The 27,567-nt window shown below is 42.2% G+C and overlaps 1 long non-coding RNA gene across 1 annotated transcript in view; it reads right to left on the minus strand.

Moving 5' to 3' along the window:
• Window positions 1-27,241, minus strand: part of LOC147012696 (uncharacterized) — a 33,751-nt gene extending 6,510 nt beyond the window's left edge. The window contains exons 1-4 of the long non-coding RNA XR_015051034.1: window positions 27,172-27,241; window positions 21,628-21,756; window positions 732-847; window positions 540-590 (exon numbers count right to left, since the gene is read on the minus strand). This is a non-coding gene — a long non-coding RNA (uncharacterized LOC147012696). The remainder of the gene's footprint in view (window positions 1-539; window positions 591-731; window positions 848-21,627; window positions 21,757-27,171) is intronic.
• Between the last annotated feature and the right edge of the window lie 326 nt (window positions 27,242-27,567).

Genomic DNA, 27,567 nt, shown 5'->3' on the forward strand with positions numbered 1-27,567 from the left:
TTAATTGCTAAAAGTCAAAACAATTGCTCATAAATGTGCATTGGTTTTATTTGTTGAAATTATTAAGAAATAAAAATCGAATTCTGCTATTCTTAAGTATACTCCACACTCTCCTCTTATTCATAAACCCCTCTCAAACATATTTCCCTTCCTTTCCTACCCCCTCCCCAGTCCCATGCCCTCCCTTCTCTTTCCCATCATCATTCCTTTTCTTCCTTTTCTTCCTTTTTTCAGTCTTAATATCTTGATTTCAGCCACATCCCAACTAGGTGTGCATAAACATAAAGATGGCCTGTTTTTGAAAATATCATTTTATACATGCACATGTTTGTTTGTTTTTTTTTGTATACTTTGTTGGTGGAGAATGTTCATTCAGAATGGTCTAAAGGAAGAATTGAATTTTCATTTTAATTGTGAGACAAGATGACAGTGAGAGGGATGTTAAGAAAACCTTCCGCTTCTCGAATAAGTACACTCATACAACACAAAACACACTTTGCACTCTCACAGCACACTCAAAATAGCACGGATATACTTACAAAGCACCACAACAACCAAATCTCTCCAGCCAGGGTCATCAATCAAGGACCCTGAGAGAAAGACAGAAAGAGCCAGAATCTTCTTATTGTGAAATCGTATATCATATGATGTTTTCTCAACAAAGTTATTGTAAAAACAAAACAAAAGGTTTTGCTGTTTAAAATTCTCTACGTTCGATTTCTAATTCGTACCTTTTCCAATTTTCACGATTCTTTATTTGGAACCCATTTAAAGTCGAGGAACAATCATTTAACGGGTTGTGTCCACACCACTTCTCCGGCAGTGCTTGCACTTTCTGTTGCAGTTGCTGTGAATGCAATCAGGATGAGATGTGACCTTGAATAGCACGTAAAGGCGACAACACCCACTGAACTAAAGAGCTTATCCGAAACATCCTACACAGTGTACCGCTCGAGTGTTTCCTGGCTCGACCGCACGACAAGCTATACTTCGGATTCACAAAAGAGGCATGGGAATGCGTGGCAGGAGAACAGGGAAGGAGATCATCCTCCACTGTCAAGTGTATTGCATGCATGAGGCATGGGGATTGTATGGAAAAGGAAAATGTTTAAAGAACCAGCTATATGAGGAACAAATAAAAATTCTTTCATCGAGACAGTTACAGTCACATCGCCTCAGTTGCAGCGTAAATTCACAAACACAAGCATATCGAAAAACAACAAGAGGCAATAATACAAAATAACGGAACAAGCCAGACAATAAACAAGCAGCCGTGAACAAGAAAGCAAAACTAATATGTTGTTGTGGTTCTGTGAAGCCGGCGCTTCCTCAAGGCAATGGCACACAACATATAGTGGCCCCAAGATAGCTATTTAATTAGTGTTCATCTTAGATAGCTCTTCCCTTATGTCTAGTGGGTTAATGGGATGAAAGGCGTTGTGAGGGCTTTTAAGCAGGTCTTTATTCCTATTATATATTTACTTTACTTTACTTTACTTTGCACACACGAGCCCTCCTCAACACACGCCTGTATGCAAGCAGCTCATTTGCATATGTGCGCCCTTTCACATTCAAACTTCATGCCATTGCCCAAACGGACGATCACCTCAAACCTTCACAGACTCGAACTACAATGCTACAACTTTCATACGACTGCCACAACACTTCCTAAAAATCCCCACATCTTCAGACCACAACCTAAGCTTGCTTACTCTCGCCATTAGCCACCACAGCCACGATGCCTCAACCACCATGAATCAACATGCTGAGAGCTCACCACTATGCTCACAGCTACACCACCATTCCCATCACTCGACCACCATCACCACTGACACCGACACTGCCTTTTGGGACCAACAGGGAACAAAGGAGCGGCCCGGACAATCAGAGATTTTCGAGTCTGGACGTTCTGGCATCCAGCTCAGGGCCCAAGTGTGCGCCAGGCATACTTCAAAGTCATGGGGATAGCCCTAGTGTTCTGCTCAATTACGGTGCTATTGGGTCTCCGGCGCAAGTTGGTGCCCGGAGAGCACCACCAGATACCCTCGACCCATGTTATTCTCAGAGCTCCATTGCATGACCAGGTGGATAGTGAATGAAGTCATATCCGGTGCCAAATCCTCGGCTGGGCAGGGCCAAAGCCATGGTTAGTGTCCGTGCACCAATGACGGCACGTGAAACACCCATCGCTCTGCATGGTCCACTCTCAAGTGCCGCCCCCACTGGGGATTATAAAAGAGGGCTTTGTTCTCTGGCCTGCCCTCTCCTCTTTAATTTTGCCTGCCCTCTCTCTATCGTCAGGCACGCCCGCTCTCTCCTCTCTCGCATGTGGCCACCCTTTCTTCTTGTTCCTGGGGTCATGGAGCGGTGAAACGGAATGGAATGGAGTATACCTGCGAGCGGGAGACACCAGACCGAGCACCGCCTTAGCTCATTAAACACTTGGACGAACAGACCTCTTACACTCACGATTAAGTCGATCCTCTTACACATTTCTTAGCTCTATTTCCAACCCACTGACCGACATCTTTATAGCGAACACAGTGAGCTTCATACTTAACGCATGCATATGAGAGAATAGGAAACAACAACAACAACAACAACAACAACACAATACCCCTGGCTATTTGGAATCCGTGTCCTTAGCTATGACCTTTTGCTTCCGGTTGTTTTTAAACGCTGTGCGGTGTATAAACACCATTGGGTTTTATTTCTATCTTGTGAATATTATTTCACGCGTGCACATGAGAGAATAGGAAACAACAAAAACAACGCAATACCCTGGCAATTGTGAATCCATGTCGTTGGCTATGACCATTTTGCTTCCGTTTTTTTTTTGCTTCTGGTTTTTTTTGTTTCCGGTTTTTGTTTTGTTTCTGGTTTTTTTTTGTTTCCGGTTTTTTTCATGGGGAATGATGCATGCGGGGAGATCATGACCGGAAGTGTTTATTTATTTATTCAATTATTTTTTTCCAAAAGTTAATTTTATACTTCCGAAAGTGATTTTTTTTCATGACAGGAAGTGTTTATTTAGTATTTAACATTACCGGAAATGATTTTGAAACTCTTTCCGGAACTTTTGATTTCTTTTATTCTTGACCAGAAGTGATCATTTATTTATTTATTTATTCAATTATTTTTTTCCCCAAAGTTAATTTTAATAAAGATATCTCCCACATCATCAAAAAATATTTTTTAATCGTGATTTACATTATTTAATCGCTGATCCCGAATCCAGGCCGAAGTAACCGGAAATTGCGTTAAAATCATCAGCTGTGCGGCGCTTACATGTACCACGGTATAGTTGGCAAGTATACAGTTGTGAACACGTTATAGGTAAAGTCAGCAGCGAATGTAAGAAGAATTCTACGTTTGCTTCAAGGCTTTGCCTATTCCATATTATCTTCCTCTCCGCATTACACCACCAATCGAAGTATTGTGCAATGCTACTCGAAGTATTGTACCCAATGACTTTGGCCTAAGTATATCTGAAAGAACTAAAACGATCAGGTGCCTGGACCTCAAAAATTGACAGGAAGATAAAGTGGAAAATCGACATCATCTCCATGTAATGGAGCAAGTGTATCTCTGTCCAGCCACGAATGGCACCTTTTGTAGCATTTATCCATGTTGTTTGTGTTCCTGTTAGAGCATATTAAAATAAATTGCAAACGTGTTGGTCGTACCCAAAGTCAGATCAAAGGCACAAAAAAAAAATCCCCTGACTCACCTGTGAGGTGAGGAAGACTGACAATTTTTTCCTGTCCACGTAACAGAGCAAGTGGTTTACTCACCCCTGCTGCATACAGGGGGGATTATTAGCCACAGCACAAAATATATTTGCCCCACCTATCCACCTTAACGTCCATCGCAGGGACGGCACACACATTGAGGAATCACCCTGCCTGTGAAACACCAGGGTGACAATTTATAGCTGGGTACAGATTCAAACACAGGTGAGACAGCTCAGAGGTGAACATGCAACTTGGTCCTGCAAATGACATAATGTAAATAATATAGATGAATACCTTGGGTGCTGGGATTGCCTGGTATGCCTGGTGTTGGCTTAATAGTTTGGGTAGTGGGCTTGGGATCCTAGGATCCTGAGTTCAAATCCCACTCAGCCGTTGAATTCATATCAGGTGGGGTTGACTCTGCCTGTCATCCTTCTGAGGTCGGCAAAATGAGTGCCAGCTTGTTGGTATCCTGTGTCGGAGTGGTGACCTATCCAGGATTGTGCCCAACAGCCAAGGAGACTGCTAAGGCAGCACCAACACTCTGCACAAAGTATGGTCCCAATCGATGGATGGATGGATTGCCTGGTTCTGCCTTCTGATATCCACTTGAGGAGTTTACATGTAATGGTGAGAGAAGGCATCATGTAAGCAAGCATTTCATGATAATTGTTCACATCAAAAAATACTCTCCATGAAGCTTACAATTTATGCAACTTTGGCATCATAAGAAATCCTTTTACATCATATCATAAAGAACCCTCTCATGATGTCCACGAGCGTCACCATATCAAGGCGTTCTGCAGGAAGAAAACGTGTTTACTGCCACATGCTATACATGCAGAACCACTTCTGCCTGGAAGAAACTGAATGGGCTGCATATTCTTAGTAGGATACCATAGGCACAAGAAATCAGTGACTTGAGCGCTATTGAACATGTCTATGAAAATATGGACCAGGAGCCACTGAAAATCTGACCTCTGCTGAGAAACAAATAAGCAAGCTCTGCAACAAAATCGATTCCACATTTTGGCAAAACCTGGATGAGGTTGTCATACAGAACATCATTGATGCGATGCCTATACGGGTTCAACCAATGTATGATGCTGAATGACATGGCACCACTCGCAAACATATGTCGTCCATTGATTGTATTCAAATCACGGATTGTTAAAATAAAGTTTGTTTACAATCAGGGGTGTTCATTTTATTCTGGCAGGACACTGTGTTGTATAAAATCATATTATAATATTTCTATTCATCACTTGTTATTCTTGACAAGTACTGCACAACGATAATAATCAGGAGTGGAAATAGAGGGACACAAGGTTGGCTTAAAAGGTCACCAAAAAGGACGGTGCTTTTCAAGCCGCTGCAAAACTGCTACAAACTGTTGTTCAGACTAAAAGGGATTCAAACCAATGACTGTTAGCACAAATAACGAATGATTTTCACAAAGTTTCTCGGAGTGGTTCACATTATTCAATTCCTGGTAGATTAATCCACAAGTTATTATTACAAGAATTGGAAATAACACAGCATGACATCCTGCATATTTTAAATTAAAAGTATAACTTCCAGTAACTCAATCAAAATTTGTAATATCTACAGATTGGATTTTATAGTTGGAATAAATTATAAGGATGAGACGCCAATGATTGCAAGTTTTAATCAATTAACTCACCAGGCCTCCCTTTTAAGCTAAATGATTAATGTCCTAATTGCAGAAAATGGTGCACCTGTATGAGCGTGGCGTTTCATCAGAGTTACCCTCGACATTTACAGCATTTACGTCCTAATACCGCTCCTGCAACGCACAGTCTCAAGGTCATTTGAAGACAAAGAAACCTGGGGTTAAACCAACCCATGGTGAAATATTCATAAGATAATATTACTCCCGTCACCATATCTACTTTTGGGCCTTTGTAATGCTTACCTGAATAAATAAACTAATTTTTTCTAATTATACGCAGCTTAGAAATGGAAAGAGATCAAATGCAAGTTGGAACTTCTGTCCCGGCACCACGTTTGATACCGAACGGGCTTTTCGATGGTGGCGATTACACATCCACAGTTGCGTAGACCCAAATATATAATCTTATGGTATACTTCTTCAAACAAAACAAAAGTGGATCTGAATAACCACAGAGAAACAAGCCATGCACACAAATATTCAGATGTTAAAGTGTGCATGGCAAGCTCACTCCTCAAGGAGAGATATATTGGGATTTCACACATTCTAGATCTCAGAAAGGAAAAGAGAAATCAGTTTCCTCCCAGAGGCTGGCACACATCAAAAACCGATCATGAGTATAGTAACACAGAAATTGCATATCCCATGGCATATCGACACAAAATTGTAACCTGGACCATGGCAAAGGCCAGTGTTCCTTGGATAACAGAGAGATCAGAATAACAGCTCTGTCTTTGTTTTCCTCATCGAGATCGAGTCATCTTTATAAAAGTCGCACGTGCCATTATATAACAACGCAAGAAAAACACATACTATGATGAACCCCCTTTTTAGCAATATTATCCCCAAATGTTTGTCAACCGAGAGATTTTAAGATCGGGATCTAAAAAACATAAATCTCTTGTCAACATTTTTCTTGTTTCGTTCTCAATAAAGACTGCAGGTTTCAAAATAAGGCTGAAAGATGGCAATTTAATTCCTCTTCACATCACACCCATTCAACACTTTCTTAACAACCAATCAGACTTTCTCCACCATCCAAACACGAAAATCCATCCATCCATTGGGACCATACTCTGCACAGAGCGTTGGTGCTGCCGAAGCAGTCTCCTTGGCTATTGGGATCAATCGTGGACAGGTCACCACTCCAACACAGGATACCAGCAAGCTGGCTCTCATTTTGCCAACCTCAGAAGGATGACAGGCAGAGTCAACCCGACCTGGTATCAATTCAACAGCCGAGTGGGATTTGAGCTCAGGACCCACTCAGGAGCCTAGGATCCCTAACACACCACTATAGCCATTAAGCCAACACCAGGAATACCACAAAAATAGATTCTAGTATTTCCAGGTTGTTATCGACAAAGAAGTGGATTTCTTCAATCCATTTAGTCTCCTTTCTCCTCTCTCCACAGATCATCACCAAACATTGTAGGCAGAATGAAATTCTGCTTACGACATCTAAACTTTGTTACAAGTAATTTTTATTACGTTTGATCTAATCAAAAGTCGAATCGTCCTGAAGCCTTCGTCATGCCGGATGACATGCTGATGTTCATAGCTTCCAGGCCAACCATTTTGTTGCCCCACGCATGCTAAGCAAAAAGTGTGGTTAAGCAATTGGTTCACTTCGTTCCATCTGTCTGTTTGTCTGTCTGTCTACAAGCGTCAGTTTATGATTGAGGAACAACTGATTCCAATTGAATATTATATTTTGACCACCAATCAGAAAACAAACCTGCAGTTTTTCAGTACTTTGTCTCTAAATTTGCTCCAATAGAGCATGCCCAGAGAGGATTGAGATAATTGTTTCACTCTAACATTCCAGATTAAAACCAATCCTGAAATTCTTGCCTCTCTGAAGCAGGATACTCGACTGAGGATATTTGGGCAGGAATATGGAATTGGGCCAGAGTGGACAAGATAACCAGCCTCATCGCAAAAGACAAAGTATGATATCTAACGTCCACAAAGGAGCACATTGTTTTGTTTTGTCCCACTGTTCTGATTGTTTTTAAACCTTGCTGGTGGCTTAAGGGTTAAACTGGTTGGCGTAGGATCTTAATGTCCTGAGTTCAAGCCCCAGATGTGCCAAAACAACACCAGGTGGGTTGCCTCAGCCTTTCATCCTTCCGAGGTCAGAAAAACGGGTATTAGGTTGCTGCGAGTAAGCCAGTCGAGTGTCCTGCATCAAAGTGATGGTTTGTACAAGATTGTGCCCCGAGTCAATGAAACTGCTCGTACAGCCTTATGTGCCAAACGACATGGGGAGGATCATCCATCCAACAACCCGATTCGTCTGCTAATGAAGTCGGAGGGCAGACTGGTCCTTCACATTAACATCCTAGAAATGGATGGCGCAAACATTGATTCTTTGCTATGGATGCGAAACACCAGGATGACAGTTTAGAGCTGGGTCAAGATTAGAACCCACGAATCACAGCAAAGAGGGGAGTGTGCATACCTCCAAGTCTAGGCTATCTATAATAATAACAATAAAAATAACAAGCAACTTTTATGGAGGAGGAGACAATGAGGCCCATCAAAGCCTGCAGTTGTTGCGAACTCATAGTTGGTTGTCCATGCTCTATCATTGTAAAGGCTGAGGATCAATCAAGTAAGGAAGCACTAAATACCATTTTTCAAGTCTTTGGTACGACTCGGTCAGGATTCGAACTGCCGATCTCCCATACTCTGAGTGGACATTCCAACCATTACGCCACGGCATCTGGTAGATAGCCCAAGTTATCTCTCGCCCAACATCTCGCCATCACAAGTTATCAGTCGATGGTATTGGTGTCAGTGAACGATATGATATCAATCCTGCATCGTCAGACTTTGAAAAACCTTTTCCGACGACGTTATATTTTGTTATCGATTTATACAAGCTCGTTCTGTGCTTTCTGATGACAATTTCAATTAAAAGGTGAAAAGGTTACACGTAAGTTTGGGTTTTACACATCATTGGCACGCCATTAGTCACGATTGTTTTTAAACTATTATACGAGGGGTTTTCAAAGTTGACCTGCACTTTTTTTCTTGAGAATCGCAAACAATGACAGATTTGTGGGATGGCATTGCCAACTCCTGTGTAAAGTGATATCACATCTGCCTAAAAAGCATTCCGGGAAATGCCGATGAACATAGTGCCAGGTGCTGTGAAACCGTTTTGTGTAATGGTGACGTTTGTGGTGAACGAAAATGTTAAATCAGCTGAAACTTACAAGACATTAACTGTACAGTCCGGTGATGTGCGTGCCTCATGCAGTAATGTGAACGAGAACTGGAAAAGGTTTAAAAATGAAAGCGAATCAGTAACAGATGATGAACACGCTTGAGTGCGACCGAGCATTGTGAATGTTACAAACATTACGCATGTTGATCAGCTCGATTTGGGCAATGACCAAATAATTGTGTGGATTTTCACCTGAAATTCACCAAAGCTTCAAGAAGATTCCAAAAGAACTCTCCATTACCATGGAAGCCCGTTGACGTAGCCAAGGTGGCATGGCACTTGCAATGTTACCTGACAGAGGGCGACGACTTCATGGACAAGATTGTAACATGTAAAGACAGGTATGTTGATTCATCCATTTACCATGAAGTCCAGTCAACATTGAGTTTCCACCACCAAGAAAGTTTCAAGACTCGGCTGCTTGTCGGAAAACGGATTTTCACAACCGAACATTGGCAGAGGTATGCTAACTGCCGTGAGAAAGGAGGTGAAGTGAGGATTTGGGCGTGAGCTCTTCTTCAAAGCTCAAGAAACCATCTTTTGCTTCGAAGAAGGGCTCAGGCCCAAAACATCATTCCAATAACGGGTAGCACACCTCCATCAAAATTTGGTTGAGAACATTTGTTCACCATATATTTTTGCTGACACCGACAAACTGCAGTCCTTTTCAAAACGACCTTTCTGTTGTGTCTGTGGGAAATATCATGGAAACAGTGTTTTGTGATATCAGTGGCATCATTGATGTGGATCTTTTGTAGTGATTATATCACATTAAAGTTGGAAACATGACGACATGGTACTGCAGCAACCTGTTAAACAATGGCGCTTGACATGCAATTCAAAAATGGCGATGCAAAGTTTGCTATAAATCGGTCTTGCATTATTGTGTGAGAATATGCTAGCCCCCAAATGGCCAAGGTCAGAAGGTAATAAGGTCAGAAGGCCCACCAAATCAGCCTGGAATTGGCCCAATCAAGTGCCGACCATATGCCAGTTACGGTCCCACCCCCGTTGGTTGTTGGGTAATTGGAATGCATGGTTATTGGCTATTGGGCTACTCATGTTTACATATCGAATCATGTAAGGGAATCTAAAAGCATGCAATCCAGCTGAATTAATAAAGTGTCTCCTTGAAAATTAATGGTATCCACAGTTAAATGAAAACTCTGATGCTGTCACATAGGAAGTGAAGTTAGTTGAATGAAGTTAGCTGATGTACCACAATGAAGTTAGCTGATGTACCCATTGCTGACATTTTTACGACCTCTCCTCGCATGTACCTCCATCTTCAACATCAAGCTCTCAATGTAATCCTTGATGTGTCAGTCATTTCCAGGTGCAAACATGGAAATGTTCATTCGTTCACACACTTCCCGGCTCTTTCCGAAGCCTTGCTCATCTATTCCTTGTCAATAGCTGGATATACACAAAAACCTGACTTTAGTTTTTCTTTAAAAAAATATTATATATATATATATATATATATATATATATATATATATATATATATATATATATATATATATATATATGTATATCTTCTTCTTCTTCTTTCGGCTGCTCCCTTTTTAGGGGTCGCCACAGCAGATCATCCGTATGATCCACATAGTGAGTTGGCACATGTTTTACGCCGGATGCCCTTCCTGACGCAACCCTGGTCGCCTCTTACGACACAGGGATATGATACACCTATTTTAACCGGGGTATACACCGGCCCAGTATACTGGTACTCATTTCGCCAACCTCGGAAGGATGACAGGCTGAGTCATCCCCCTGGTGTATTAATTCAGTGGCCCAACGGGGATTGAACTCAGGACCTTTTGGATCCCAAGCCGCTGCCCTAACCACTGTGCCAACACCAGGCTTTTATATATATATATATATATATATATATATATATATATATATATATATATATATATATATATATATATATATATATATATATATACATACATATATATATATATACATATATACATACATACATACATATATGTATGTATGTATGTATGTATCATTGTATGTATGTATATCATTGTATGTATATATGTATGTATGTATCATTAAAATTTCTACTATTTTGTTGTAAAAATTTGTGATCGAGTGAAGCGTCGAGCAAAAAAATTGTTTTTTTTTAAGAGATGTCGAGGCTCCTGGAAGAGCAAAATGACAAGGGATGAGAGGGGAAACCAAAAAATATTTTAGAAGTACTGGTAGATATGGTAAACATGATATGGATGAAATGTACTACCATGTGAGATATTCTCTGAGGTTACAGCTCATCCATACAGCTTCAGAGGCCACCACTACATTACAGACGATAAAGAGGCCAAACAAGGAAAGGTTATCCTTCCCTGTTGTTCAATCCATGCAGTGAATTTTTGGAATTTAACCAAATAAGACAACACCTTTTGCAAAATCTTACAAAGATAATGAAACAAATCATAACAAGAAAAAGAGCAATCAGACATTGCAGACCTTTGCCAGGACGTATTTTGCATGGTATTTGTGTAGTTTTGTGTGGTATATTTTGTGTGACATTTGTGTACTGGTGTGTGACATAATAAATAGGAGATATAATTAGAACTGCCAGTTTATAACTGCTGGCAGTGATGACCGGGTACCAAGATGTCCCACTTTGATGCAACCCCGCTTTGAGCGGACACCCTGACTCCGACCCATGACATGTTTCATAATTAGTCAAATGAATTTAGAATGAGATTGAAATAAGTTCAATTAAAATCAAGCGGAAGATCAAATCAGTACAATCCTGCATTGGAGTCATCAGAAGGAACCCAAACAAGCAAAAAACAAAGATGAAGTCATCAGGAGGACCCTGGATAGGATTCTCATTTCAGATGCTACTCATATACCCTCAAACCCATCCAGGCACAAAAGTGAGCCTCATTCAAAAAATAAAAATAGACAAAAAAGAGAAAAAAGAAAAAAAAAAAGAACCCAGATTAAAAAATTAAATAATTTTGGCTGCCAGACCGTGCATCCGATCATGTTGAAATTTAAATCATGTATTTCCCCTCAAAACTGCATCATAAATGTGAAGTTTCACATTGATTAATTAAGTGGTCCCAAAGAAAACATTATTTAATATTTTTCTTCAATCCAATATGGCTGCCAAACCATGTGACCTATCAATTATTCCTTAACAAACATGTACACCCTGCAATTGGGGAATACTTGTGTGATCTTTCCCCTTAATCTGTCCAGCTATTCTGGAGAAGATTTTTTTGTAGATTTTAGGGGAAATCCAATATGGCTGTAAAACAATGTGACCAATGACGTCATGTGTGTGAAACTTTTGTTTCTCATAGACAGGCGGTCATACTTGTAAAGTTTCGCCTCGATCTGTTCAGCCACTTCAGAGGATTTTTGAAGGTTTTTATTAAAAAAAAAAAAACAATATAGCTGCTGAATAATGTGACTGATGACATCATCAATTTTTTTTTCTATGGACCATTTTATCTCAAATGACCCTCAAAATTTTTCATACTTATCAGATGTAGCTTTGTACATATGCAATTAGGACGTCAGAACGAAGGCACCTATGACATCATTAAAAAATCGCACTTTTTCCCAATCAGGAGTACTTGCCATGTGCCAAGTTTCAATTATTCACTTGGTGCGGTTTCAGAGAAACAGAGGTACAAAGTTTTTCCGTTTTTCCAACATGGCTGCCACATCACATGATCAATTACGTCATAATTCTCATTAAGAAACATTATACATGAGTAGTTGCACCTATGGTGAAAATTCAGCCTCAGTTCAACAAGAGATGCAGAGAAAAAATACGAAAGTTTTGTGCGGACAAACAAACAAACAAACAAACAAACAAACGGACTCAAATGTAATACCCTCTCCTTTGGCAAATTAACAACATTGCATATCTTGCACTGTGTAAAGGGTAAACAAAGAGGTATTACCAAATAAAAGACGAGTATAAACCTGTTCACAGGTGTGTTGGTCTTATAGATGTGAGACCAGGTTCATGAAAATCTGAAGTACATGGATATATACTGACACAAGGCAATGAGCTGACCATGGAAATGTGATTTCCTAACAAGGTAGTGAAAGGCTGCCCAGTGATCTATCCTAATGACACAAAATAAACTAGAATGGCACTGGTCGAGAGTACACCTCCTACAAGCTCAACAGTTTATGTTTTGTATCCCATTGATGGGCTGGATCTGAATCCCGATCCAGATCTTCACCAAAATCTAATCAATCGTCCTTTTCACACACCCAACCTGTCCACAAAGTTTCATCCGGATCCGTCCATAACTTTTTGAGATATCCTGCTCACAGACAGACAGACAGAGAAGGGTGAAAACCACCTCCATCCAACTTCGGTGGTGGAGGTAAATACAGGGAGACATTGCACAAGTTCCTTGACTTTGCAAGAAGTCATGGACTTAGGGTGGCCGGTTCATGGTTTCAGCGCCCACAAGCTCATAGCTGGACTTGGTACACCAACGCTGGTGGTGTGGCAAAGGAGATGGACCATGTCCGTGTTGATGGCCACTGGAGGATGATCCAGAACTGCAGGGTCTACCGGAGTGCTCAGTTCCTCAATACTGACCACTGACTTGTTGTAGCAACTCTGAAGTTGCACCAAAAAACCAGGAGAATGGTACCATCCCAGCCAAGGCTGGATGTTGGCAAGCTCAAGGATGAGAGGGTAGCTGAGGAGTTTGTGAACAGGCTGAGTGGAGATTTGAGGAGTCTGGGTGCTTTGGGGGATCCTGAAGAGATGTGGAGTGCGTTCAAGACCACCGTCCTTGATGTTGCCAGTGGATGTCTTGGAACTCACTGCAGGGCAAAGAAGAATTTTGTCTCTCAAGGGACACTGGATACCATTGACCAGAGTCGCAGGGTCAGGCTGAATGGCAGAGCTGAGCTGTTCAGGGAGCTGAGGCGTAAAACTGTACGTGCACTGAGGGTGGACAAGGAGGCCTATGTGCGAGGAATCTGTGAGGGGGTAAAGCATCGCCTGTGGTCAAGGGATTCTCATCCTGCTTACAGTGGAATTTGCACATTGCGTTCATCCAAGCCCATCCCTCAGAGCACTGCAGTTAGAGCAGAGGGTGGGAGGCTCTTGACAGAGGAGTCCGAAGTGAAGGCCCGCTGCGCCGGTTATTTGAGCAGTTGTACCAGGCTGATCCACTAGCTGTCGAGTTGGACGTCAGGGGTGTTACAATTCCTGTTGTTGACCCTCCAATCAACTGTGGTCCACCTTCGCTTGTGGAAACACAGGCTGCGGTGAACCAGTTGAAATGGGGTAAAGCTCCAGGGATCTGTGGCATCCATGCTGAACTTCTCAAGGTTGGTGGAAATGCTGCACCCATGTTGTTGCATGCAGTTCTGTGCTCTACCTGGAACACAGGCATCATCCCTACTGACTGGAAGATGGGCCTTGTTGTCCCTCTCTGGAAAGGGAAGGGTGATCGCCAAGACTGCAACAACTACCGAGGGGTAACGCTGCTCTCAGTGCCGGGCAAGATCTTTGCTCGGATAATTCTTGATAGGGTTCGCCACCATCTGCTTGAGCATCAGCGTCCAGAGCAGTCAGGCTTTACACCAAAGAGGTCAACGATTGACCGTATCCTTGCTCTTCGTGTCCTCACTGAACGCAGACAAGAGGTTCGGCAGGGGCTGCTTGCAGCCTATGTTGATCTCTGTAAAGCGTTCGATTCAGTGAATCGGGATGCCCTCTGGAGGATTCTCGGTCTTCGTGGGGTGCCACCAAAACTGATCGATCTGATGTCTGAACTCTACTTTGGTACTGAGAGTGCTGTGAAGTGTGGTGGTACCATCTCTGACTTATTTCCAGTTGTTACTGGAGTTCGTCAGGGGTGTGTACTGGCCTCCACACTTTTCAGCACTTGTATGGACTGGATTCTCGGGAGGATGTCGGAAAGATCAAGCTGCGGTGCATCGTTTGGGAATGTCAAGATCTCAGACCTTGATTTCGCAGATGATGCAGTCATCTTTGCGGAGACTTTAGATATCCTTTTGGGGGCCCTCGAGGTGCTGAATGAGGAGTCGGAGCCGCTGGGATTACGGGTTTCTTGGGTAAAAACTAAGATGCAGGGTTTCAATGACATCTTGGATGCTGCTGTCCTGTCTGTGTCTGTTTGTGGTGAGGATGTTAAGGTCGTGGAGAGATTCACTTACCTTGGCAGTGATATTCATGTCTCTGCTGGCTGTGAGTCAGAGGTTAATAGACGTCTGGGTCAGGCCTGGGGAGTCATGGTTTCACTGGATCATGGGGTGTGGTGCTGCCGGTACCTGTGCGGGAGGACGAAAGTCCGAGTCTTCAGGTCCTTGGTGCTTCCAGTCTTCCTCTATGGATGCGAGACTTGGACTCTGACCAAGGATCTGAGATGGGGACTTAATTCCTTTGGTACCAGGTCTCTTCGGAGAATCCTTGGCTATCGCTGGTCAGACTTTGTGTCCAACGAGCGGTTGCTGAGAGAGAGTCAAATTAGATTTGTTAACTGCATCGTCCATGAGCGTCAGCTGCGGCTGTATGGTCATGTGGCTCGCTTTCCTGACGCTGATCCTGCTCACCAGATTCTCTCAGAGAGGGAGTCTCCTGAGTGGAGGAGGCCAATGGGCCGACCACAAGCCTCGTGGTTGCAGCAGGTTGATCGGCATCTCAAGGAGATGGGGATGGGCCAGGCATCTGCCTGTGGGATGGTGAGACGGAGGCCCCTGGAGTACTGGCGGAAAGTGGACGCAGCGACGCGCTGCTCCGGCGCATGCTCCCATACCTGACCTGACCTGATTGTACAAGGAAAACGAGACACAAGAGGAGGCCATTTGGCCCAACATGCCTGTCATATCCACATCTCAGGGGAAAAAAAATTTCGCCAGCAATTTCTCTGCCGATCCCAATATTTTTTAGAAATCATTTTAGTGAACCAATAAGTACAGACCTGTAGGCAAGATTAAATATAGCATGTACATTTAACAACTACCTGTAAAGTCATTAGTGAGATGGCTGGGTTCTTATCAAAATTTTGAAATTAATGATATTATTCTCCCATGATGGAAAAATCTCTGAGAATCCAAATCCTTAACACAGATCTTCAGCCGTATTTTCATCCACAATTAGCACGATGCTAATTTCACTCTTCATCCACCTTTGAAATAATTTTCCTGCTCATCTCGACACAGCTTGCTATTTTTGTCATTTGTCTGCAAAACTTGTTTCTATACCTTCCATCAAATCTGATTTGAATTTGCGATACCTTATATTGTTTGCATCGATATGTGACTCTTAGTAATTCAAAATCCTTGCACCAACTTCTTTCCACTTCACACCTTTCCTGATATATTAAACATACACTGTCAGTTGCAAACTTTATAAATTATTTTTATATAAAGTTGAAGATCTGTACAGAGGAGTAAAGAAAAGGACATTTCAAGTTGGGACTATTTATCTTTTGTACTAACCTGTGAATATACTTGTCAAGGATGGATGCTGGGAAGGTATGGGATTGCATAGGATGGGAGGGCCATAGAACAATAACATTTCCATGATGCAATGGCACTGGAATCGCCACCCAACTTGCTGATACATCCGCCAAGTACGGGTAATCGGATGGTGTGGGATTTAATAGGATGAGAGGACCATAGAACAACAACAATATACCATGACAAATGGAATAAATAGAAACTATTCAAACAAACGACAATACCATGCCAGTTGGGCTCGAAGTGCCGCCCAGTGGAATGTCGTGATGTCATCCAACGTGGAGAAGGTTTTGAGAAAATGTCCACTTTCCACTGGGCAAAAGGGAAATAAATGTGGGGGTTGTAAGTAAATTTGGACGCCATAAGAAGAATTGAAAGGCATTAGGTCAACCAAGTTTGGTGATGGTGCACGAGGCGATGAGAAAGGACTATGCAAACCGAATAAGACATGGACGGACAGACAATGTGTCCTTTTTACTGATATCGATTTGAGATGGCCCAAACAAAATCAGTTAAATATTTAAAAGCTCCAATTCAAACAAGTGTATGCAATATTTCCCCCCAAACCTCTGCAGCGAATGAAACGTGGAAGAAGAAAAAAAACAAAGTGTTACGTAAGAATCTATTCGGCGTAGGAAGGTGAAAAATGAATGCAAAGAACACATCTGATGTTATCAAGCAGTGAAGGACATTTACATTATGAATATGTTAAACTATTTCAATCACACAGTGTTTCCCTTCAAAGGCAATCAAAATTCTTTTTGCCCCTGTGGATGTTTAATGGAGGCCCTCATCGCTTCAACAAAATGACATTGTCTTATCACCAAGGGCTTTGGCTGCAAAATGGTTTGCGTTATCAGAGACAAATGGATCAAGGTCTTGAGTCAGTGATAGAATACTTGTGATAACTTTCAAGTCATTTTATCTTCCAAATTTCCCTTTCTAGGACAAAACTGTGCTTTAGAGGCCATCTATGTGTTATTGAGAGAGAATAAGTGGACATGGAAGGGGTAGGGGTGGGGGGCAGAGATAAATTTCGAAAAATAATAATAAAGGGAGAGGGATAGGGGACAGAATTGTATTTGGGGTAAAAGATGAAGGGAGAGAAAAGAGAGAGAGGAACCTGGCAGGATATTTGAGCTCATTTTTCGTTTTTGCGTGCTGATGGATCGACATGTATAGATTGCCAATTAAATCGCTTGGAGAGATAGCTTTGGGGGTATTCGCACTCACATCGGTTCGAATCTCGACCAAGCTGCAGAGTCACCCAGGTATTTAGCAATCAGGGAAATGCATCAGTGTGTGCCGTCCATAAGATGGACGTTAAGCTGACCGACCTGTCTGCCAGCACAGGTTGTTGGTGGGCAGTGAAGATCCTACAGTGTCTTTCATGAAGAGTCGGGGAGTTATCGTTGGAATCCTGAACAAATTACAAAATACCCTCCAAATTCACATTATTTATTTTTCTTGCACATGTAGTGGTAGCAATGAAACTGTATGAAGTAGTAGTAAAGTGAATGTTTTAAGTGGTATTAATGTGCCTAAGGCCACCCAGTTGTGCTCGTTGAGCCCCGCACACCTTGCAGCACACCTGAGACAAAAGGCTCATCTTAAAACACAATTTGCTGTGGCTGCAAATGTGCACAGCATCTGTGCATTCTTCACCTGTTATGATTAAATTAGACAACATTGTTCGAGAAGAAGTGGCAGCAGATTATATCGAGATGACCCCTGATAAAAAAAATAAAAACTTGGACAATCAAAAATCCATTAATTAGAGCATCCCGAGTATTGTTTAACATTTACTCACAAATACATCTATTAAACGTTCATTTTAACATCGGAATGTTGAAAGCCTGTTATTAATTATACTTATTGTTTTCCGTTCATAAGAGAAGCGTTAAATACGTGAAAATAATAAATATATTGCATTGAACGAGTTTGTACAAAAAGCAGAGATGTTATTAATAGAGCAATGGCTTTTTAATTTAAGAATTTGCACTTGGACTCTTTTTATTTTATTTTTTTTTACAGCTCGAAGCAGCAGAAGGCTGATTAAATTATTATAATGCCGAGATATTGACTACATATTTCTTTGCAGGTGCATTTTATTGTGGAATTCCTTTTGACACAAGATCATTTCCATCATTTCAATGATCTCTGAAAAAGATTCCTGTTGCACTTTAAATCAGGCTTTCACCACATTGCGACTCGTCATGTCCATCCTCAAGGCTTGATTAGCGGTGTTGGAACGTGCCTAAGGCTGCCCAGACGTGTTAGTTGAGCCTCGTCGGCTTTGCAGCGTTCCTGAGACCAAGGGTCGTCTTGAAACACAATTTGCTTTGGCTGAAAATGCTGCACAGAATGTGTGCATTCTTCTCTTGTTATGGTAAAATTAAGACAACATTGTTACAATTTCATTTTGATAAGAAGAAGAAGAAGAAGAAGAAGTAGAAGTAGTAGTAGTAGTAGTAGTAGTAGTAGTAGTAGTAGTAGTAGTAGTAGTAGTAGAAGAAGAAAAAGAAGAAGAAGAAGAAGAAGAAGAGGAAGAAGAAGAAGAAGAGCTTTTCGCTGGAGAGTGTCACCGGGGGTGTAGAGATGATTTTGAGAATGAAAGATCATGAATTATTTATGACAATCAAAGAACAATATTAAATAAATAGGCGCAATACCCCTGGGCGCTCACCTGGTCGTGGCTGGATAAGATTAACCAGGGAACCACTGGCAGGCATGGATCCATCCACTGGGACCATACTCTCTGCAGAGCGTTGGTGCTGCCTAAGCAGTCTCCTTGGCTATTGGGTACAATTCTGGACGGGTCGCCACTCCGACACAGGATACCAGCATGCTGGCACTCATTTTGCCAACCTCGGAAGGATGACAGGCAGAGTCAACCCCACCTGGTATTAATTCAACAGCCGAGTGGGATTTGAACTCAGGATCCTCGGATCCTAAGCCCACCACCCTAACCATTAAGCCAACACCAGGCAGGCATGGATGACCCACAAAATATGTAATGGAGAAGAAAGTAAATATCTGTGGATTTTTTTTTTAATGCCATGAATAAACTTTGGTACATACCGGGTGATGAAGGTTGTGGTCAAGCTTCATGAAAATTGTGTGTGTGGTTTCAGAGAAGTTACAAGTGTTTACAGATGGACGGACTATGCACCATTCCATAAGCTCCATGGAACTACGTTCCAGCTGAGCTAATGATCTGTGTATGGACACATGGACAGACACACATGCACAGCTGTGCACACATGTGCGCACACATGCATGCACGCACACACACACACAACAATAGCCTCTCCAGGACCTCTGCGATGAGCAAGGAAAATAAAAAGAACATTACACATAGAACAAAGACCTTTCTGGTCCATCACATCTGCACCACATCATCCCAGTACTGTATATAAAATTGGCAATGTCTCATGATGAAAGGAAAGCGAAGCCAGGTGAAAAGATGCCACAGTCAAATCAAATAAAGAAAAGGCTATGTTTTTTTGTATTCTTGCTTTGAAAGACAGACAAGCCAGGAAGAAAATTATGCAAAATGATGACAGGAAAATGATGACAGGATGAAAATAATGGAATCAAGACACTGACATGCTTCCAAAGTGACCCCTTGAAGGATGACCTGTGTAACATCATGTTCCAACGATGGTTGGTTCGAGATCAAAATTTTCAAAGCATCCAACTTGGAGACCACCAATGGAGCATTACATTAGTTGGTGCATTGACGTTGAGACTTCATGGACAAAGGAGAAATGCAACTTTAACGTGTATCGAAGTGAAAGCTGAATCGTTCACATACATATGGGGAGATGCAATTCACTAATATACTCACATGTGAACATGCCGTACTTACATAAGGTAAACTCTGAGGATGTGTGATCGTACATGACTACAATGACATGACTCCATGTACATGACTACATCGTGGCACGTGAGATGAGAAAACTTTACTCAAACTGCCCTCATAGTGTAGCATTTACACATTTCTGAATGCCATTTGCTTTGTGACAAAGACTTGGGTGGTGTGTGCATGCGCATGTGTGCCTGTCCATCTGAATGAGTCTGTCTGTCTGCATGAGTGTTTGTCCATCTGTCTATGTTTCTGCATCTGGTATGTGTCTGCGTCTGTCGTATGCATCTGCACTTTTTTTTTTCCTTTTTCAAGCAAAGACAGAGTTAGCATGCCAAAAAAAAAAAATAAACCTGCAGAGAATGAGTAAAAGGATGCCTTTCTTCACTGGGCCAAGGTTATGAAATATTCATGAGGCCACCATTTCCTTCAGTAATGATCAGGAAAAGATGGCCCCACTCGGTCCCATTCCAGGAGGTCGTAGGTACCCCATGATGCTCATTTTTACAGTCGTGCATGCCTTCAGCAAGGAGAAGAAAAAGAAAGAAAAAAAAAAACAAGAAGTCACTTTTCCCAATTTTTCACGACATTTCTTAAGCAAATGTCAAGTTGGAAATGATGCCATGCAGGAAGAATAAAAATATTCCACTCAAAGGTTGCTCCCTTGATCACAAAGCTGCTCAGAATGACAACCTAATCCACCAGGCTGTGCTGGATTGTCATTTTCCCATTTCATTATCTTGTATTTTTTTCAGCGATTTCACCCATGCCAGCAAACTTATCATCGTCACAAAAGAATAGCACATTATTAATACAAAGACGAGGCTCCTGTACAAGAGAGAAACAACTCAACCAATACAAAAAAGGCAGAAGAGAACACACCTGCACATCAGATAGAGAGCAATCATGCAAAATAATTGCTGGAAGAAATCAATGTCAGGTGAGAAGGAGGTGATGGACCGGTCATTAAATGCAATAGCAGGTAGAAGACCTTGCCAGTCAGCCTGTGTGACTTTTCATACTTTATGGAACTTTGACATCTCTCTGAATAAAGCCGACAAAATAGAAATGCCAAAAATGACCGGATGTTTTTTATTTTATTTTATTAAAACCACATCCAAGTGGGTTGTGGGGGTGGTTTGGGGGAGGGGGTGGTGAAGAGGAGCAGGAGAGATTACCAGGAAAGTTGGCTGTGAGCATATCCAATGGAGAAGATGACCTCTTTGCCATGATCTAGATTTTAAAATTCACCAATTCTCCTCCTCCTCCTTCGTATGTAGCACAAGGCTGCAGGTAGCATCATTTTCTGTGGGCACGGCTGTGCTGTTGATGTCCCTATTACCAGTCCACTGATACTCATTTTGCCGACCTCAGAAGGATGACAGGCTGAGTTAACCACACCTGGTGTTCATTCAAAGGCCAGCAGGGGCTCAAACTCAGCACTTAAAGGTCCCAAGCCAGCCACCCTAACCACTAAGCCAACACCAGGCTTTCACTAATCCTAACAGAGCCGGAATCGGAAATGGTGCCATGGCATGATGTAGCATTTGTCACTCCCAACCAGCTGCCGCACATAGCTAATTATAACACGAATATTCACCTGAACAACTGTGAAGAACGGTAGAAACTGTTGCCTGAAGCAACCCCTGTTGTCTCCAGGTGACCACACCAAAGAAGGCAACTCCAGCAAAGTCGATGTCATGCCATCACAAATCCCCAGGCTTCCCACCTAAAGCAAAGTTGAAAGACGGAAAAAGGTTCCACTCGGAATGACCCAATATAAAAAAAATTACGAATTAAAAATGTTTTTCCTGATTTTAACCCCTGTTGCCTCAAGTCCACACCCGCTGGGGTATGAACCAGTGGTCAAACCCACAAAATCGTTGTATATTTCATGCATCCCCCAATATTGATTACATCTACAATATTTCATGAGGAAAAAAGTTTTAAAATATGCCCATAATTGCATTGTTTGATATTTTATATTTTGACCCCACCCTATGGGGTGGGGTCAAAATGATACTGCTCTTGCACCTTCATGCCATGTAGTGATCATAACTACTAAGTTTGGTGAATTTTTGCACAACTGTTCAGGAGATAGGGTGATGGACGGACAGACACAGACAAGCCGGTAGGTGGTGATGGGTCGCCGAGCATGGAAACTATAAGATATAGAGCAAAATGGATGTCATATAGCGGATAGGGAATCACCTTAAGGTTATGCCTATCAAATCTCATCCAGTTCCATCGACTGATAACTACTCGGTATTCATTTGAATGAAAAGTACCGAAAATGCGATTTGAAATCAGAAATCCCCAAAGTTTGAGGGGGTGCTGTGGGTGAACAAAGATCTAAATCGAAAATCCGGCTTGATTGTTTGTGCACAATGTATTCCAGATGATTAGTGTGAATTTTCATGACCATCCGACCATAACCCTAGGGGGAGTAGTATTCGGCGCGAAAGCACCTCCAGCTCTCGTATATTATCGATTTTTTTCACGAATTGACCTTTGACCCCTGACCTAAGCGAAATCGGTCAATATGTCTTGAGGCAAAGTTGTAGTACTCATTGAGTACCATCAACCTGCAAAGTTTCGTTCGTATCGATGCACTCACCTGGTTGCTAGGGGGCCTTCAATTTTCGCCAATTTTCGCGCATACCCTAATTGTAGAGGGTGCTGTGGGTAAAGTATTCCATATATCACAAAAACCGGAATATATTTGATAGAGCATCACCTGTAGATCATTTGTGCCAAATTTCATAATCCTACGTGGGATAATGGCTTTCGGAATTGATTTCGCGTGAACAGTACCGATTTTGAAGGTTTTTCGGTTGTTGCTAGGGGACCAAAGCGTCCCTAGCAACCATCACAATTTCCAAAGCACGAGGTCATAAGATGTACCTACCACCCGAGTTTGGTCAAAATCCGCCCACGTTTATTACCAATTATGCTGATGACAAACGAACAAACATCCAAACAAACATCCAAACAAACAGACAGAATTACTGACAATAAGGGTCACCTATTTCGGCGACCCAATAAGCACAAAACTTATTAAAACAAGTAAAAAAAGACATAAAATGTCATAGCCCCCATTGTTTTAGTAATTTTGCTGTATGGAGATAAACAGCTAGCCCATAGTTCGGTGCAACTAAAATGGCCGCCAGTCTACCAATCGGCCCTCTTTGATCATATTGCTAAATAAAACGAGGAGCACGTGTGTGCCATCATTTACTGTGCTTGTGCCAAGTTTGAACAAAATCGGTAAATGCATGTCTGAAAAATGGTTATGGATGTGTTCAACATATGGGGTTTTTTTCCAACTAAAATGGCTGTCAGTCCGCCATCTTGGATCTGATTTCGAAAAAACAATGACACGCATATGTGAACCATAATTCTTTATCGGTGTGCCAAGCTTGAACAACATCGGTAAATGCTTGCCTAAGAAATGGTTGACGACGTGTTCATCATCAGGTTTTTTTTACAACTAAAATGGCTGTCAGTCAGTGACATTGGATCTGATGTTGAAAAGAAATGATGTGCATATAAAAACCGTCATTCGTTATCTGTGTGCCAAGTTTGAACAACATTGGTAAATGCTTGTCCGATAAATGGTTGATGACATGTTCAACACCGGTTTTTTACAACTAAAATGGCTGCCAGTTGGCCATCTTAGATCTGATCTTGAAAAAAAGAAAACATGACATGCATATGTAAGCCATCGTTTCTTATCTGTTTGCCAAGTTTGAGCAACATTGGTAAATGCTTGTCCAATAAATGGTTGAAGACGTGTTCAGCATCGGGTTTTTTTACAACTAAAATGGCCGCCAAACGGTCATCTTGGATCTGATATCGAAAAAAAATGAAGTGCATCTGTATACCATCATTTGTTGTCTTTGTGCTAAGTACGAATAAAATTGATCCATACATGTCCGCGAAATGGTTGAGGACGCACCCGCACGCATGCACACACACGAAAATCGAGAACGAATCCCTCAGCCCCGTTTCGGACTAAGTCGGACAAGTACAGTTCTTTTTCACTTTTACTCGATGCATTTTTGGAGTTGAGATCAAGCCGTTTAGATTAAGAGTTTTCAAAATGTTCTCAGTGGAACAAATGTACCAAATAAACATACGGAACATGTATACAGTATACGACAGTAGATTGATGCCCTGAACCCCAAGCAAGAGGTAAGGACCATCTCACTGCATATATATCTCAAGCCTTTGACAGTGTCTGGCCTACAGCTTTGGATTTCCAAATTGTCATATTTTCATATTCAAGGGCCTCTACTCCAGTGGTTGGTTGATTTCCTCTGAGTGGAAACAGTAGGTCACCTTTGATGCTATCCTTTCCCATGACATTTCCCAAGGTAGAGTCTTATGACCTATGTTATTCTTGATCTCCATCAATGATCTATGTAGTTCTCTTGAAAACCAGCCCATATCATTTTGTCAATGACTCCACCCTGTGCTGAATGGTACACATTGCTGTTGTGAAAGGCTGGCCACACCTGAATGCCTGTCATCAAACCTGTTGCTCAAAGCAAGCAACTCTCCACAAGAATCAGCAATCAAACTATCCAATTCACTTACCTGGACAGCCCCGAGAAGAGGTGCATTTCCAAGAAATGCTTGGCCTCACTATTTGCCATAACCTTTCATGAGACGATCATATCGCCGGGCGAGCATAAAAGTCACCGTCTGGAGATTCTCCGTTGAGCTAAGGCATTCCTGCATATTCCTGCACTTCACTGAGCTCATCACGCAACACAACGCTTTCATACAGAGCTCAATGTAATAATGTTCCTCAGTCTGGGTTGGTACTTCCACTGAATCCATTCTCGAGTTGTCTTCTTGTCTTGTCTGCATTTCCCACCTTGCTCCTTTTGAAGTGGTCCAAAAATGGCCTACCGCACCATTGGTATCTCAAGGCAGGAGGCGGATTCTCAGCAGCCGTCACTCATCCACTGGTGGCAAGTTCCCTCTCCTACCTTTGTACACCCCAAGCCAACCAAGGTCGCACGTGTTCTTTACAAACCCTTGCCTGCTCACCCTCTCCAAGTCCAGGGTGTTTGGGAACTTGCACTCATTCATTCCATTGTTCTTGTGATTGCGAAAGTCTCTATTATCTTATTAAATTTACGTCTGCCCTCCTGATTTCAGTCTTTCAAACACACTGCCCATCATTAGCTTGTGTGCTCACCCATGCACAACCACAATCTCTTCTACACAGGCTGATTACCTCCCATTCTGTTCCTTTCTGAGCCATTATTTCTCGTTTTATGTTTTTTCCTTTTTCCTATTTTTTCACATCCACTACCCCACCCCTCCCCACTATGACATGGTAGTCTGAAAACCGTATGTCCTTTGTCATTTAGCTCTTCTGGAAGTTTATATCCTTCCACAGGAAAAGAGAAACTACATTGTGCTCATACCACGAGATTCACAACCAATTGCATGCATTAATTTCCCTTGGCTTCCAATACTTAACAGAACTGGGTGCATTGTATCCAATTAGTCATTGGTGACTTGGAAGTTTTGAAAGTTGGAAACTAGAGCGAAGCTGCTGTGCCACTGATGGCGAGGGCAGTATTTTGGAATTTGGCCACGATGCGGACAATAGCTTGCCGACTCGTCACAAAGGACACCGTTGGATATTTAACGTTCACCAACTGATGTTGGCAGATGGGACGCCAGTTTCATTTCCATCCGAAAGACGGCACACACATTGATGAACACCAGGATGAGAGATTATAGCTGGATCAGGATTCGAACCCAGGCTAGACAGCTGAGAGGCGAATGTGCATACCTCCAGGCCATACTGTCAGCCCCAATTTGGTTCTGTGTCAGAATCAATATTTAAGCATGAAGGACAATACAACGAAAAACTTCAGGAAAAGCCTGAAAATATTGTGTATTTCTTGATATTAATGCTGCAATGATTAAGAAAGAGGCTTTTAATAATTCCTCATACTTTAAGGATTTATTTTTTTTTAAACAACATTGCACTAAGTTTGGAAGATTGAGGACAGGGCTGACTTTTCACAGACAGCACTTCAATGCCATCGCAAGTTGCCCTGAGGGTATTAAGAGTCAACTACAGTGTGTGCACTGGCAGATGTAAACCAGATTGGATGGTTTGGATGGAGGCAGACTTCAACCAGCCTGAGCCCATTAGTGAGCCAGCCTGGTGTTTTTTTTTCTTTTCACAATCCAATATCAACACAGAAATTCCCTGGAAACTCGCCCGGACAGAAGCTTAAAAATCCAAATCCTGATTACGAATGATCTCAGCCGAAAAATTTGAAACAAAGTTCTGCTAGGACACAGTCAGCTCTCACCACACCGATACCACCAGCACCACGACAGCCTGAGAAGGAAGCGTTCCCTGAAAGATGAACAGTTACAACATTGGAGTGCTGTTAAACAATGCAGGTTACATTTGGGGAACCGAGTCAGAGTCACTCATTGATATTCCCCACCGTCCTACCGTACCCTCTTCCCCTCCTTTCTGCTGTTGCTGCCAAACTGCTCTTGAAAACGATAGGTACGGGGTTAAAAAGCCTGTGATAAATTGTGAATGTAAGAATGGGTTCGCCAAAGCAAAGCTCACGCTAAAGTAGGACCACATTCCTTTCTCAACAAACGTCTCAATTTGTTGGTGGGTGGAGAAGGGAAAAGCGAGGCCACACACACAAAAGGCAGAGCATGTGAGGCTGAATTAGGCCCAAAATAAATCCCGTTATCTACGCTGTGCCCTTGCACATACAAATCTCTTTCCTGCTGCACATCTCGATATTTGCTGCCATGCTTAAAGGATTTATGAGAGCGCATCATGGAAACTTTCGAAAGAGCGTGCGTGCGGGCGCCAGCCCAGTTCGGGCCCGTGCGCAGCCCGAGTTGAACATTCCCGACAGGTCCTTTACAACCCAAAGAGAACTTTGTTGGCTGTGATGCTGAAATGCAGCAAGATGAATATCAACCAGATTTATCTCATATTCTACCCAAAATGCATTACATGCAGCAGATTTGTAAAATGTATGGTAAAGATAGCGTAGCAGATATAGAAAACAACAAGAAGGGATTTTAAGTCAACATTGAAAGTTGCAAGTTTATGCCAATAATGAGGTTAGATTACCTGAGCACCTTTGCTTGGAATACTGATAAACCTCGCAGGGAGTGTCCTTCTGAGCCGGTGGGTCTGGGCTCTTGCTGGAGAAAAAAAAGAAAAAAGAAGAAAAGCACAGTGAAGGAATTTAATGATTAATGTTGGTGCTGCTGGACCATGTGCACCTCCAGCTCTCCACATAGTGGGTCATAATTCATTCCGCTGGTTCTGCACGATGCTCCCCGCACTCTCATTCCCTTCTGCCTAACTGCTAACCCTCCTGCCTAACTCTACTCGCTTTAAGGGCCAGGTTACCTTCACACAAGGTGAGCTGCGGGATGTTGTTATTTACCAGGGGAGGGATGAAATACACCAGTAATAGGATGATATAATGGGTTAGAGTGAAGCGACACAATTTTTGCAAAA

This window comes from Eptatretus burgeri, chromosome 14 (assembly GCF_056783735.1).
Source record: "Eptatretus burgeri isolate ZD-2024b chromosome 14, Ebu_testis_v1, whole genome shotgun sequence".
Lineage (NCBI taxonomy): Eukaryota > Metazoa > Chordata > Myxini > Myxiniformes > Myxinidae > Eptatretus > Eptatretus burgeri.